Source organism: Podarcis bocagei (genome assembly GCF_964188305.1).
Source record: "Podarcis bocagei genome assembly, chromosome: 7".
NCBI classification, from domain to species: Eukaryota; Metazoa; Chordata; class Lepidosauria; order Squamata; family Lacertidae; genus Podarcis; species Podarcis bocagei.
This window is the reverse complement of record NC_138132.1, coordinates 936,106-951,392: the sequence shown is the minus strand read 5'-3', so window position 1 is coordinate 951,392 and position 15,287 is coordinate 936,106. Positions and strand designations below refer to the sequence as shown.

The window sequence follows — 15,287 nt, the reverse complement described above, 5'->3', positions numbered from 1 at the left end:
AGCTGGCCCAGCCATGAGGCAGGGTGCAGCCACTGTATCAGATGACAGAAGCCCCCCAAAGCAAAGGAAGGATTGGACTCTGATTAATAGAATACACACCAGGCTTTACCAGCAAGACTCTGGGAGGAGGTGCCAATAATAATAATTCCTTTCCACTCCTCGGCCCAGGTCGTTTTATTCACAAAAGAACTTTTGACACAGTGTTCGTAAGAACCAATCAGATTTCCTCTGAGCATTTCAAAAACCCCACATGGGGACAAAGATAAACTACAAAAAACTAATTTAAGCATGCATACTTCTGGGGTAATTAAAACAGAACTAAAAAGGAAGAATGCATTCATCAACCCCGGAGGTCATAAACAAGCAATAAACACTAGAGGAAGGATGGCAAGGAGATACGATAGGTATCTTTATCACCTTCCTGTGAAACTATTTCCAGGTCCTAAGTTTAACAAAACCAAGGAAGGGTACATCAAAAGAAACTGCCTACTGTTTTTATGGTCTAGGATGCCTGGTGCAGCAACCGGCAACCAGCCTATGTCCTAGAATGCTTATATGTGCTTCTCAGACAGAGAGAACTGGGCAGTAAAGAAAAAATGCAATAGATGGAGAGGCTTGTGGGATTTGATCAGAAATTATTGTCAATGAATCAATCCCAGTCAACGCCATGCTTTCATCGCGGACACAATGGCTTGCTCCACATTTCATAATTCCTTATAGTAATCCCATCTGATCACTACACCCCCCAGGAAGCATGCCCGCGGGTGCCCTGTCTGCCAAACCACTGCTGCCATTGGCACTGATTCTGGGCAAATCACATCCATTTGGGGCAAGTTCTCACTCGAAATCAGCACAGTCTTGCTGGTGCAAGAGGTGGTGGCATTTCTCCACAGCAGAGGGTGCGGCAGGGCACACGGTGGCAGCAGAAAAGGCAGTGGTGGCAGGAGCAGGGCAAGGTGGCATTTCCTGTTTTGCCTCAAGCGGAAAACAGTACAGTGCATAGATGGGCTTGTGGGGGGGGGGGAGAGAGTCCTTTTTCATACAGTTAAACTGTGGAACTCCTTGCCACAGGAAGCAGCAATGGCCATCAACTTGGGTGGCTCTAAAAAGAGGATTAGACAGAGTCCTGGAGGGGAGCAGGGCTATTGAGGTCTATGTTCTGTCTCTGAAGCTGGAAGGAGTTGTGTTTCTGCATCCCAGCTGCTGGAAACTGGCAAAGGGGAGAGGACTCTTTGGGCTCCAGTCTTGCTTGCAGGTTTCCCATTGGGGCACCTGAAAACCCAAAGCAGGATCCGGCCTCTGTGGCACAGGGCAGCTTTGCCGCCTGCTGAACTGAGCAACCAGCACAAAGCACAATTAGGAGACCTGAGGGAGCTCACTGGAAATGCTTAATCCCTCATTGATGGAGGTGGGAGTTGGTGCAACTGCCCACTTCTGAGGAACCTATTTATGCAAGGCAGCAAGATTCGGGATTCGGAATCAGGAAAGGGACCGTTTAGACTCCTGCAATTTGCTTAGTTTGGGAGAAATAACTATCCCGGGCTGGGAGGTGAAAGGAGCCCCCCTGTGGAGAATATGTGGGGAAGCTTTCAGGCTGGAACAGCCTAGATGGGGTCCTGTAGAACTTCCTTGCTTGACTCCTCTCCCACCGCCTCCCAGCTTGACTTTGTGAAATGAATGAATGAATGAAATCTTTATTGCTAAAAGCTAAAAGCTGTCAGAATTGGTCACAATGCGTAAAAAACAAATAATTAATTGAAATAAAACTTTAGCAGTTTGGTGTTCCCTGCATGGCCTCAGACCCTCTGAAGGCCAGGCCCTGGAGGGGGGGCAACGGTGAGGAGAGGCTGCCTGTTGCCCTCTGGTCCTGCTTGTGGGGCTTCCCATGGGGGGAACCTGGTAGCCATGGGGCTGGGGACGTGGGTCCACTTGGGCCTGATCCAGGGGCTGCTCTGGGGCTCCTCTTAGCTTCTCCACACAACAGTTGGCACCTGTCTGCCTTGAGTGACAATGGAGTGCCCCTCTGGGCGTGAAGTCAAGCCGCTGCGTTAGCAGAACCAAAGTGACCTCCCTGGGGTAGAAGCCAGGGCAGAGTGTCTGGAAGTCCTGGGCTGCCCAGGTGACTCTGATGGGATCCAAAGGAAAGCAGTGCGAACTGTTTGGTACCAGTTTGGCTGCAGGAGTTGCTAGAAGGAGGCATGTATGGCGCCATCCAACCATCCAGATTTGTGTAGGCTTTTCCTCTCCTGCAAAGCAGCGGAGGTTTACAGTCAGAGTTTTCCTCCTCCTGGATGGGTTCCCTTCCCAGGTGGACAAGCCCCACCAGCCCCTCACTTCCCTTTCCTGCACGTGATGAAACCACCTTCTTGATGTGGGATGTGAAACACAAGAGCAGTCAAGCACAACATTCCTAGACTGAACATGTTTACACATGGGGAGGAACGTTTGTCCAGCCAGCAGGTCAACTTCCTGTTTCCTTCTGGGCTGGGACAGACTTCCTCTGCATGTGACTAGAGGTGGGCGTGGCCTCACCTGTGCAGGTAACGACAAAAGCACAGGGCAGGGCAGCCATCTCTCTTTTTTTGACTACATGTATTGAAGACACAACATCTGCTTAGCCAAAGATGCTCTCTTGACCTCCAGCCAAGAGAGGACAAAGGGACTGTCTCCTTATGAGATAGTTTCCAGGTATATGTTACTTTTCTAAGTTAAGTCTGCCTTCTGGGATCCTATTGTGAACTCTTTTTATACTTTTATAGATGACTGTGTTGTGTCTTATCTTTTATGAGGGAATAAGGTGGAAATACCAGAACAGTTATTCTAGAGGCTTTAGCGAGCCTGAGCAAATGCATCCGCTGTGAGTTTAAAAAGGGAGATGTTGCTCTGCTAAATTGTGAACTTGTTAACACAAGTTGGAAAGGCTATGATCAGACAATATATCCTCTCCTGCACCCCTGAACATTCCCACACTTGGCCGCTGGACCCACCCAGATTGGGGGCAGAGGGGCAGAGTCACCCACCCAGCCCTGCTGCTCCCCTTTTTGGGGCAGGGGCAGACAAGGCAGTGGCGAGGAGGGGGCTGCACAGGCCCCCTGGCCGGTGGGCCAGCTGCACCATTCTGGGGGTCAGGAGGGCAGCGCTTGGGTTGCCCCATGCCAACCATTGCCATTTCCTTGGGAGAGTCCGGCCCAACAAGGTGGGCAGACCCGAGAAGACTTCAGGAGGCTGGGCTTTGAAACCAGAGTGAAACTCTCAGGTGAAACTCAGGTGTATTTGGGAAGCAGAAGCCAGCCTTGCGATGCTCTTTGGCCTTGCGATGCTCTTTCTCCAAGGAGAAGCAGAGGGGAGGAGCGCATTAGAAGCACCGTCTTCAGATGTTCCCACGTGTGCAGTGAGAGCACGAGAAACCCAAAGGAGCAGACCAAGGTCACCGTGCCCCAGGATCTCACTGCTAAGTGTGCAGCTGGAGCCGCAGTCTCTTGTTAGAGAAGATGGGAGGTGTGACACGAAGACCACCTTCAAATATCCAATGAGCTTTTCACGTGGAAGAAGGTGAAGCCTATTTTCTGCTGCTCCAGAGGGCAAGGCCCAAACCGATGGTTTCAAATGACAAGGAAGGATATTCTGACTCAACATTTGGAAGAGCTTTTGTGCGCTTAAGAACTCAGTGGCCTTCCATCAGCTTCAGCTGGTGGCCCAGCTACGCTCCTGCCTGGACAGGGATGGCCTAACTACTGTTGTCTATGCTCTGGTAACCTCAGGGTTCGATTCCTGCAATGTGTTCTACGTAGGGCTGCCTCTGAAGACGGTTCGGAAACTTCAGCGGGTGCAGAATTCAGTGTCTAGGCTGCTCACTGGAGCAAGACGGTCTGAGCCAATCTTGATCCGACTGCACTGGCTACTGATTATAGTTTCCTGGCCCAATTAAAAGTGCTGGTTTTGACCTCTAAAGCCTTAAGCAACTCAGGACTGCAATACCTCAAGGACAGCCTCTTTCCATATGAACCTACCTGGACCCTGAGATCATATTCCGAGGCCCTCCTTCGTATGCCCCCTCCTCAAGAGGTCCAGAGGGTGGCAACACAAGAACGGGGCCTTCTCTGCTGTGGCTCCCCATTTGAAGAATGCTCTCCTCAGGGAAGTTTGCCTGGTGCCTTCACTATACACCTTTAGGCGCCCGGCAAAAACGTTCATTTTGAACCAGGCCTTTGGCTGACCTGATCGACATCCCATACCCTTTTAAAATGTGGCTCTTTTATTGGGTTATTGCTTTTATTTTTATTTTATGTACTGTGATCCTTTTATGTGAACTGCCCTGAGACCTCCAGGTATATAAATTAAATAAATAATAATAATAACAAGAAGAACCTCTCAGCAGTGGAGCGGACTCCCTTGGAAAGTGGTGGACTCTCCATCCTTGGAGGGTTTTAAGCTGAGGTTGGGTTCTTTGGCTGTAATTCCTGCATTGCAGGGGGCTGGACTAGATGACCCCCATGGGTCCCTCTCCAACTCTACAATTCTGTGATTCTAGAATATTCACCTGCTGCCTTGCGAGATGTCTTTGGGGGAAGAGAAGGCAAAGGAGTAAAGCTTACACTAGTCCACAGTGGAGTCCCTAAGGCGGCTGGGGGGCATTTTGTCTGCCTCCTTACGGCAACTCCTGCAGCCCAGCTGGTGCCAAACGTTTTGCTCTGCTTTCCTTTGGACCCCACCAGCGGGGCAGCCCAGGGCCTCCAAACACTCTGCTCAGGTTCACTCTCTGCGGAGATCACTTTGGTGCCACAAATGCAGCAAAAAAGCAAGGAAGGCAGGGGCTGCGATTCTCCAGCAACTTGACTTCACCCTCGGAGGCACACTCCATTGTCTCTTGAGACAGATGGAAGCCAACAACAGCAGCATGAGTGTTGACATGCAGAGGGCCGGGAGGCCGGCTGATAAGCCCCAGCTGTGCTGTCTCCATCCATCAGACCGTGCTCCGACATAAATCAGCAACTTCAAGAGCCAGGGCACACTCTTAGCAGAGTGTACTGCGCACACAGAATAGGCGTGAGGCTTGTGAAGTCAGACTATAACTACAGATTTATTCATCATAAATCAGGACAAAGAAACATGTCATCTTTCTCTCGTGTCATCCCAGAGAGAATGGGTAAAGCAAAAGCTATATACAAATGGAAGTTCCCAGCATACTGTGCTGGAATGTAAACAGACATGTGACACTCAACAATCCCATGCCTGTTCCTTAAGGTGGAATGGAAGTGTCAACATCGAGCAAGTCAGTGGTTATGCAGCAGAAACCGCCAGCAGCTGCATTTACAACATCTGACATAAAAGATGGTCTTTCCAGGCCCAGACCTGTGAGAAGGCAAAGCAACTTGCAGGAATTGGCATCCAGTTCAAAGGTGGGGAGGCGGGGACGTGGGCGGAAATCAGATGGCAAGAGGAAGCAGTCCCACCAAAGAAGACTGGCAAACCAAGTTAATTGACTACGCTGAAATATCGAAACTAACTGGAAAGCTCAGAAATCAAGACGATGAGAAATTTAAAAAAGAATGGGAAATATTTATCATGTATTTGCAAAGTCTTGTAAACAGGTTAATACGTTGGCAAGATTTTAAGAACACTTGTAACTTTTGAAATAGTATAGGGAATTTGAGGTAGAAAAAAATAATTTGGAATGGAAATGATATGCAGTTGAAAAGGAAATTTAAGGAACTGGGTGGGGGAGGGAAGTCATGGGGTTTGGAGAATCCCATTTTATGGATTTGATACTGCTTTTGTGTGTATGTGAGTGTGTAGTTTGTGGTTGTGGTGGTGGTGGTTGTTGTTTGTTTTTTAATTTTGTTGAAAATTTAATGAAAATATTATTAGAAAAATAAAAATAAACCAGTGCCTTCTGGGCCCCCCACAAGCCCCCACAGGAAACACCCCACAAGCGCCACCCCTCCCCACAGTGTCGCCCAGGGCCACCTTTAGCATATGTCCCACCGGGGTGCAAAGATCCACCCAGCGCTCCCACATTTAGTTTTGGGGGGTGGGCAGACTCAAAAGTTTTTGGGGAGGGAAGCCAATGTTGCTGACCTTTTTGAGGGTAGCAAAATCCGCTCACCTGCAACAACGACACAGCGGAAATAACTGCTTTTGTTTCCTGACTCATCGGGAATATTTGACGCTATGGAATAACAGAGCAACAGAGGGGGACAACTTTCATTCCATTGATTTTCACTGCCGACAATTGAGAGGGATCGGTATACAGCAGGTATACATTTGGCTCCCCCCAGAATTCGGTGCTGGGGTGTCCCGCACCCCTTGCGCCCCCCCCCGGTAAAGATGGCCCTCGTGCCGCCCTCCCTATAGCTCAGGTGAGCGCCTGTGTGCTCTGCTCAAGTAGACCTGTTTCCTATTACAAGCCCTGCAAATTGGAGAAGGCGGCGATGTCGCCTCCTCCGGCCGACGCACAGAATTGCCCAGGTCACCTGAAGCACATCCCCGCTTCTCTCCCTGTCTCCTGGACAGATTCAAAAATGCCTTCGAGTTCACCCGCCGGAAGAGAATGGATTATTTTTATTTTTTTTGCGATTTTCTGAATCCTAAAATGTGTTAATAGCTTAATTGAAACCCGCAACATAAAACGGAATTGAGCTGCGAGAGAGCGGAGAACTGCAAGATGCCGAACAGCAATCTAATTACTCGCTGGCAAACGAGGCAGGTGTGCTGCGGTGGATTGAATCACAGGAGCTTAAAATGCAAATTAACTCCAAAACGAAACACAGCCCTGGGTGGGTGGGGGGTTTCATCTTGGGTGCGGTGACCTTTTTTTTGGGGGGGGGAGTGCTTTGCATTCGCGGCAGAGCTTTGCTGACGCAGGCACAGGCTCAAATCTCCCTTCACGGCAATTTCCCCTTAATTTGGGGAACAGGGAAGTTGCGCCTTATCATCAAACCTAATTCGGCAACAGTCCTTGAGGGAGTGAGTGCCGGAGGGAACATCTGCCACGTGCCCAGGATGTGTGTGGGGAGAGGGAGGGGGTCCTTTAGCCCCATATCCTGACATTTCCGGTGGCCCCCAGAGGCCCCAAGAAGAGCCCAGCTTGGACCCTGACCAAAGAGGCAGCACTTACTTTCAAGCAATCTCCAAGTTCACTGCCCGGCCGGCTCCAGCCTCCCGGACCGCCTGTCATCAGGAGCTCAGGCGCACAGGATGCCCTTGGAGCGACAGATCCGCCATTCGCCCGTCAGTCCAGCCCCCCTGGGGGGGCTCACAGGCTGCCATCCCTCCTGAAAGAAAAGAAGGGAAGAGGAGGCTGCGTCAGAAAGAACTTTGCCTGAGAGGACAAAGGGGCCCACTCATTTTCTTATTGCATCTATAGCCCACTTTTTTATTCAAGGAGCTTCAGGTGTCATTTATCATTCTCCTCCTCCCCATTTAACCTCCACAACAACCCTGTTGAAGTGAGGGACATGAGGCAGGAGTTGATAATGCAGGTGAGCTGCAAGCAAGCTGCCGGCCAGCTCCGTGGAGGCTCCTTTTATTGACACAATATGCAAACCCAGGCAGATACATTTTGGACTGTGACCTTTACAGTCCCGAGATCATGGGGTGGTACAAAGTTATTTTGGCACCTGTTTCCACCACATCATTTTCCCCTTGCACAGTGTATGATGAAGGAGACAAAAGGTCTCAGAGACAAAGGTTACAGACAGGACACCGCAGACTACTGAGACTGCAAAAGGTTAGACAGAGGGCACGATGTTCAGACAGCTGTGGCTTTATCTGTGAGGGGGAGTGTGCCCCACACCCCAAGGTCATGCGTGGGCGGGGAGTGTGCTCCGCACGCAGCGATCATCCCTACACCCTGTGAGGCAGGCTAGGCTGAGAGAGGCAGTGACTTGCCGCCTAGTGAGGTTCATGGCCAAGTTGGGGGAAATTTGAACCCTGTTCTCCCAGGTCCTGGACAGACACTCTAACCACCGCAGCACACTTTTCCCAATGGAAACAACTCCTGGGGTGGGGAGGGCCGAGTTCTCATTGCTCAGCCTCCTTGAATGGTACTGAAAGGCCCCCACTTTGCAAGAGGACCCTTTTCCCAGAAGGAGCATCTCCCAGGAGACCTCAGGTTCCCGTCTTCTGCCAATCCCAGCAAACCCCCCTTCCCCAAGGAGCAGGGGGAGAGGGGCACGCCCTGCATCTCCCCACCCCACCCCCAGTGGCCCCCGTCTGCAAGGAGGTCTCCTCAAAGGGCACAATTCTGGCAGCAGCTTCGTCTGAAAGCAGGTCCCAGAAAGGGCAGGGGCTCCTGCTCAGCCACCCTGGGGCCCCCAGTTCCCCCCAGGTCCACCTGTTCCTCATCTGTGGCAGCCCAGCTGCTCGTCCAGGTGAGTGCGCCACTGAAGGCCACGCCTGCCACCAGATCTTTCCTCTCCGCGGCTAATTTCTAGGGTCTCGGCTGGAGGCCAATTAAGAGCATCAACCTGACAAAGCAGACGGGGAACATCCAACCGCCATGGCAACCGCAGCTGCAGAGTCGCAATTTGGCAGCATTGGCATCAGGCTGCAGCTCCTGGCGAAAGCAGGTGCGCCACATGCAGAACGACCCTGGATCAGTAGGAGGCACTGGCGTGCGGGGGGAGCGCACTGCCCCTGGTGGCACGATCCTGGTGGGGTGCCATGGTGGCTGCCCCCGCGCGCTGGGCACCACGCCCCCACAGGCAGCGCACCACGCCCCCAGGATGTCAATCAGCCAAACTGACAGACATAATAAAACAAAGACCAAAAAGTAGAGTAAAGAAAGAATGGGAGTGCCTAAATGAATACGTTAAAAGCCAAGGTTCAAGGCCAGAAATCTGGCGGAGTCTGGAATAACCTTGTGAAGTGAAAGGATAAGAAAGAAGGATTTATATCTAGATGTTAGCATAGAGATGATAAGGAAAACAGGAAGACACAATGAGAGGTAAAGGAGGTGCTGTGGGATTGATGGAAGTCAATGTTTGTTTTTCTTTTTAGTGCTTATATTATTAAGATATGGATTTGGTTTTTTGAACGTTGGTTTTTGTGTTTTGTTATTTTTCGATATCTTTTGTGTTGTTGTGTGGAAAATACTAATAAAATTTATATATTAAAAAACAAAAACAAAATAGAGCCTTCCAAAGGGGGGGCGAGGATGCATGCCACGGCCCTGTGGGTGGCGCACCAGGCCCCCAGGACGCACGCCAGCCACGCCCCCTGCCACGGCCCTGTGGGTGGCGCACCAGGCCCCCAGGACGCACGCCAGCCACGCCCCCTGCCACGGCCCTGTGGGTGGCGCACCACACCTCCGGGATGCATGCCAGCAACGCCCCCTGCCACGGCCCCATGGGTGGCGCACCAGGCCCCCAGGACGCACGCCAGCCACGCCTGTAATGCCCTGGAGAGCCATAGCTCAGTGGCTGCCTTGCAAGCAGAAGCTCCAGGTTCAAATCCCGCTGGCCTCTCCAGGTACAGCTGGGAGCCTGAAACCCTGCAGGGCCACCGTAGTCATAGAATCATAGAATCATAGAATCCTAGAGTTGGAAGAGACCACAAGGGCCATCAAGTCCAACCCCCTGCCAAGCAGGAAACACCATCAGAGCACTCCTGACATATGGTTGTCAAGCCTCTGCTTAAAGACCTCCAAAGTAGGAGACTCCACCACACTCCTTGGCAGCAAATTCCACTGTCGAACAGCTCTTACTGTCAGGAAGTTCTTCCTAATGTTTAGGTGGAATCTTCTTTCTTGTAGTTTGGATCCATTGCTCCGTGTCCGCTTCTCTGGAGCAGCAGAAAACAACCTTTCTCCCTCCTCTATGTGACATCCTTTGATATATTTGAACATGGCTATCATATCACCCCTTAACCTCCTCTTCTCCAGGCTAAACATGCCCAGCTCCCTTAGCCGTTCCTCATAAGGCATCGTTTCCAGGCCTTTGACCATTTTGGTTGCCCTCTTCTGGACACGTTCCAGTTTGTCAGTGTCCTTCTTGAACTGTGGTGCCCAGAACTGGACACAGTACTCCAGGTGAGGTCTGACCAGAGCAGAATACAGTGGCACTATTACTTCTCTTGATCTAGATGCTATACTCCTATTGATGCAGCCCAGAATTGCATTGGCTTTTTTAGCTGCCGCGTCACACTGTTGGCTCATGTCAAGTTTGTGGTCAACCAAGACTCCTAGATCCTTTTCACATGTACTGCTCTCAAGCCAGGTGTCCCCCATCTTGTATTTGTGCCTCTCATTTTTTTTGCCCAAGTGCAATACTTTACATTTCTCCCTGTTAAAATTCATCTTGTTTGTTTTTGCCCAGTTCTCTAATCTGTCAAGGTCGTTTTGAAGTGTGATCCTGTCCTCTGGGGTGTTATTTCGTTCCAAAAGGTAATAAAATTGTGGTCCCAGGATGTAAGGGGAGGGGGCCTGACTCATGGCCTGAATGGAACAGGGACTCCATAATCCTCAAGATGTTTCCTCAGGTCCTCAGCATCCCGCCCCCCCCCACTGCCAAACCAGGTGTGAACAGCTCAGACAAAGGAACCAGACTAGGGGTTGTCAGAGGGAAATGAGATTCAGGAAGAGAAAAAGACGTGCAAAGGTATGGTAAAGGTAAAGGTACCCCTGACCATTAGGTCCAGTCACGGATGACTCTGGGGTTGTGGCACTCATTTCGCTCTATCGACTGAGGAAGCCGGTGTTTGTCCGTAGACAGTTTTTCCGGGTCATGTGGCCAGCATGACTAAACTGCTTCTGGCAAACCAGAGCAGCACACAGAAACGCCGTTTACCTTCCCACTGGAGCGGTACCTATTTATCTACTTGCACTTCCTGCTTTTGAACTGCTAGGTTGGCAGGAGCTGGGACTGAGCAACGGGAGCTCATGCCGGCGCGGGGATTCAAACCTCCGACCTTCTGATCGGCAAGCCCTAGGCTCAGTGGTTTAGACCACAGCGCCACCCGCATCCCTTACAAAGGGATGTGCAAATAGTTTGTTGACTTGTGTGAAGTGGGTACTTGAACTATCCGGTTCTAACATTTCTGCCTGACACCACACCTTTTCTGTGACATACCTATGATGTTTTCATGATGCTGTGCGAAATGTACCACAGGAAATTGTGGGAACTCTTAAGAAGCCATGTGCCCTTTGTTCTGGGCTGCTTCTTCCTTGTTTTGGCTGGGGAATTAGAACCTTGTTGCAGCAATAAATGATCCGGCTTCCTAGCTGCTGTTGTGCTTCACTTTGCCTGGTTGTGGTCTCTTCCTTGAACCTGACCAGACTCAGAAGCTGCAGGGCCAGGCCCTGGCGAAGTTGGGAAACGGCTTCAGTACCACACCCCAAGTTTTGTCCTGATCCGTGGGGTGGAGACAATGCTTCTTCATGCTCCTTTTTGCCTGGGTTCCTAAGCAAAGGCTGGCGGGCGGGAGATGGTGGAGCCAGCTGGCGCTGAAAGGGACTCGGCGTGATTTTATGTTGGCTCAGGGGACCAATGCAAACATGCAGCTAAAATTATCTGGGCACCGTGGCGGGAATGGTGGAATTACAGGAATAATCTACTGCTGCCCTTCACACACTGCGTGGCCTGAGCATTTTGAGCACAGCTTTTCATCAGCAAACGCCTACAGAGATGAGTTTTCTACCCTATCAATGACTTCCCTCAGTGAGGTTGCTCTGCAGTCGAAACACGCAAGACGTTGAGGACTCTTGAGACAACTTATTTTCACAAACCCCAGCCCTGCTCGGCTCCTATTTCACTGTGTCCTTGGTTGTGATGGGACGCTTGAATGGGGCAGACAGAGTGGGGGATGGGGGGGGGGAGTAATCAGATTTCAGACAAATTGCCAACAGGGAAAACTTTCCCCATAGTTGTATTTCCACAGTACAAAAGGCTTAACCTGCTGGATTCTTGCATGTCGCGTGTTAAAGATACAGGAGCACCTGATTTTCTCTACCTCTGTGGACCCCACCCCTAAGAAAAAGGTTTGGCCCAGTTCACCCTCCTGGCTTTGTGGAAGAGCCATTCCAGTCCCATGTGGGGATGTGGCAGTGACTTCCAGGCTCCAGGCTGTTCCCTGGAAAGGCCAGTGGCCAGCTCTTTCCCTGGGTCTGTGCTGGCCCAGGCCTTGCCCCACCTGGCCTGGGGGGGGCGCTGACGGACTCCAGCTACAAAAGCTGAGGCTGCTGAACAGACTCTTGGGCTGGGGGGTTGTTTAGGGGGCTTTGCTGCTGTTATTGGTGTCCATTTTTTGCATCTTTTTTTTTAAGAGATCATGATTCACGTGGCAATTGTTCAATTCAATTGCACTTTTTGATGTGTCTCATTTATTGCTTAGGACCTGTGTTTTTTTCTTTAAAAATGTTTAGGGATACTCTCATTTTGATTCAAGACAATCACCATTTTATAGTTCAAATTGAGAAAAATGAATATGGACAAAAGTACAAAGATTCACAAAAAGTTTGTCGTCGTCATTCCCCCACCTCCCTGGGAAAAAAGCACTGTGATTATGTATTTTTTTATGCTGTAAGCCATCTTGATCAGGGTTTGAATTAAGGAAAGGAAATAAAGGGACAGGGAATATGGATGTATCTCAGTCTCCCCTTTCCCAGACTAAACACCACCAATTCCCTCAACCGTTCCTCATAAGGCTTGGTTTCCAGACCCTTGATGATCTCTGTCAGCCTCCTCTGCACAAATTCCAGCTTGTCAACATCCTTTCTATATTATGGCACCCAGAACTGGACACAGGACTCCAGGTGGCTCTGACCAAAGCAGAATAGAGCGTTGTGGTTGTGCTGCATCAGGCAGGTGGTCAAGACTAGCTGGCTTTCTGCAAAACCGGCTTGCAGAAGGATCTTTTGTGGGTCAGCTCTGATGTTCCGGTGTCTGTTCTGCAAGCCCACTTTTTTTGCTAAATGTTGCAGAGAGACCCTTTTGCACATCAGGGAACCTGCCAGGCTTTCATTGTGGTTTCATGCATTTAGCACTCTTGCTTTTTAACTGAATTGCTTTTCACCTGCTCTTGGCTTTATTATGAGATATGGCCTTTTGGCTATCTTGTAAGCCCCTTTGGGTTTATGTGCAGTGGAATTCCCCCAACCCATGCTTCGCTTTTCCACAGGTGGCAGAAAGGGACAGCCCCCCCCCCGCCTGCAGCCCACCCACTCGGGGGCTGGCTGGCTGGGTTTCCCAACCCCAGCCACATATACCTGGAGGCTAGGACCTCCCCTTCGCTGCCCGTCTGCTCAGGAAGGGAGCCCAGGATGGGCAAAGCAAAGCGGCCCCTTCTTCCCTCGTTTGCCTTGCCTGCGTCTGAACTGGAAGCCGCCGCACCAAGTGAGCTCAGCGGGAGCAAGGAGGGGAGAGAAGAAGCAGGATTTGGCTTTCAAGGGCTGCGCGGAGCCTGACAAACTCGGCTCGCTGTTTCCCCCATCCCTGCCTTTTATGTCGCTGAAGTGCAACACGGCGCTCCTAATCCCTAGACAATGCTGAGCTCTGAAAGCCACACCAAACAACAACCGCACAAGCGGGGGGGGGGGGGACTCCCAGGATAGGAACAGAAAGCCAGAGGCTCTTGCGACAGCTGCACACAAAGGCCTTGATGACACTCCTGCCAGGACGCTGCCGAAATGACAAGAGGGCTTTGAAGCGCCCACAAATAATGCAGCAGCAGCAGCAGCAGCGATTTGCATGCTCAAACAAGGGGCTTTGCGCAGCGGGGGCTCTGCCCAGACCCAGAGCAGCAGAAGCGAGGCAAGGAGGTGGGGGGGGGGGGCTACTCTTGCGCAAGAGCTCTGGCAGCCCAGGTTCGGCTTGCGGGTTCCCCGAAAGAGGCATGTGGTTGGCCTCTGTGAGAACAGGCTGCTGGGCAAGAAGGGCCACGGGTCGGATCCAGCTGCCTCATGTTAGTGTTACAGAAATTACAGAGGGGGCCCCCACATCTTTAAAGTTGTTACAATGTTACAAATATTTTGCCTGAATGTATCCTTTCGACTTGACAGCTCAGGGAAGATACCTAGCTTTATAAATTCGTAGAAAATCCACACTTTAACCGACTCTCCTCATTCCAACGCCATTTTGGTCCTTAAAGAAAGGTGAATTTGGGCTCCACCTCTGTCCATGAACCAAGAAGCGGGAAGTCACTGTAGGCAGCAGGAACAGGGCATCCCACCATTATTCCCCAAGCGTGAGAGCACAGACAGGACCCCCCACCCAGGGAGTGACCAAGGGGGCAACACTAGACAGTTGAGCAAGTCAGGTGTTCTGAAAGCCCATCTGCAGACTAGTCCTGAGGGCAAGGAGATGTCAAGAGTTTCATTGTTCTTTCTGTGATGGGGACTTAAGAGGTGTTGGGAAAGGGGTCTGATAAAGTGACCTAATGTTGAACTGGTAACCCTTGTATAAAGGTAAAGGTAAAGGCCCTCTGGCAGTTAAGCCCAGTTGCAGATGACTCTGGGGTTGCGGCGCTCATCTCGCTTTACAGGCTGAGGGACCTGGCATTTGTCCGCAGACAGTTTTTCCGGGTCATGTGGCCAGCATGACTAAGGCGCTTCTGGCGAACCAGAGCAGCGCATGGAAACGCCGTTTACCTTCCCACTGGAGTGGTACCTATTTATCTACTTGCACTGGTGTGGTTTCAAACTGCTAGGTTGGTACGAGCTGGGACTGAGCAACGGGAACTCACCCCGTCGCGGGGATTTGAACCGCCGACCTTCTGATCAACAAGCCCAAGAGGCTCAGTGGTTTAGACCACAGCGCCACCCGCGTCCCTAACCCCTGTGTACCCCTCCCCATTTGTCACATGCCAGTGATGTAGCGATGATGTACAGTATCAGTGATGCCCCTCAAAGTGTATTCTGGGGGAAAGAGGAAAGTTTTAAAAGAGGAGGTCAACCCTTGTTCGGGGTTCTTACTCCTGGGGAGACCTGTTTCACAACATTAAAAATCATGGTCTACTGACCGGTGTTTCGCTCCGAATTGCTTGGCTGAAACTTCCTTCTTTTACTGACTGCGTGGACCCATGGGAGACTTGCACCCCAACGAGCTGGGCTGTTGAGTACGTTCTCCCCCCTGGAATTTCCCCCCTTAACATTAGGTTCAGCAGCAGCAGCAGCAGCAGCAGAGACCTGGCAGAGGAACCTCTATACAGTCAAACCTCGGTTCTCGAATGGCTCCATTGCTGAACGTTTCAGCTCCCAAACGCCGCAAACCTGGAAGTAAGTGTTCCGGTTACCAAACGTTTTTTGGAACTTAAACAGATTCCACGGCGTGTTTCTCTCTCCTCCCCTCCAC

General features: G+C 51.0%; 1 protein-coding gene across 1 annotated transcript in view; it reads right to left on the bottom strand.

The window, feature by feature from the left end:
- Positions 1-15,287, bottom strand: part of LOC308590372 (leucine-rich repeat and fibronectin type III domain-containing protein 1-like protein) — a 70,788-nt gene that overhangs the window by 23,915 nt on the left and 31,586 nt on the right. Inside the window, exon 2 of the mRNA XM_081200375.1 lies at positions 7,118-7,274. The gene's annotated coding sequence lies outside the window, so the exon portion shown is untranslated. The remainder of the gene's footprint in view (positions 1-7,117; positions 7,275-15,287) is intronic.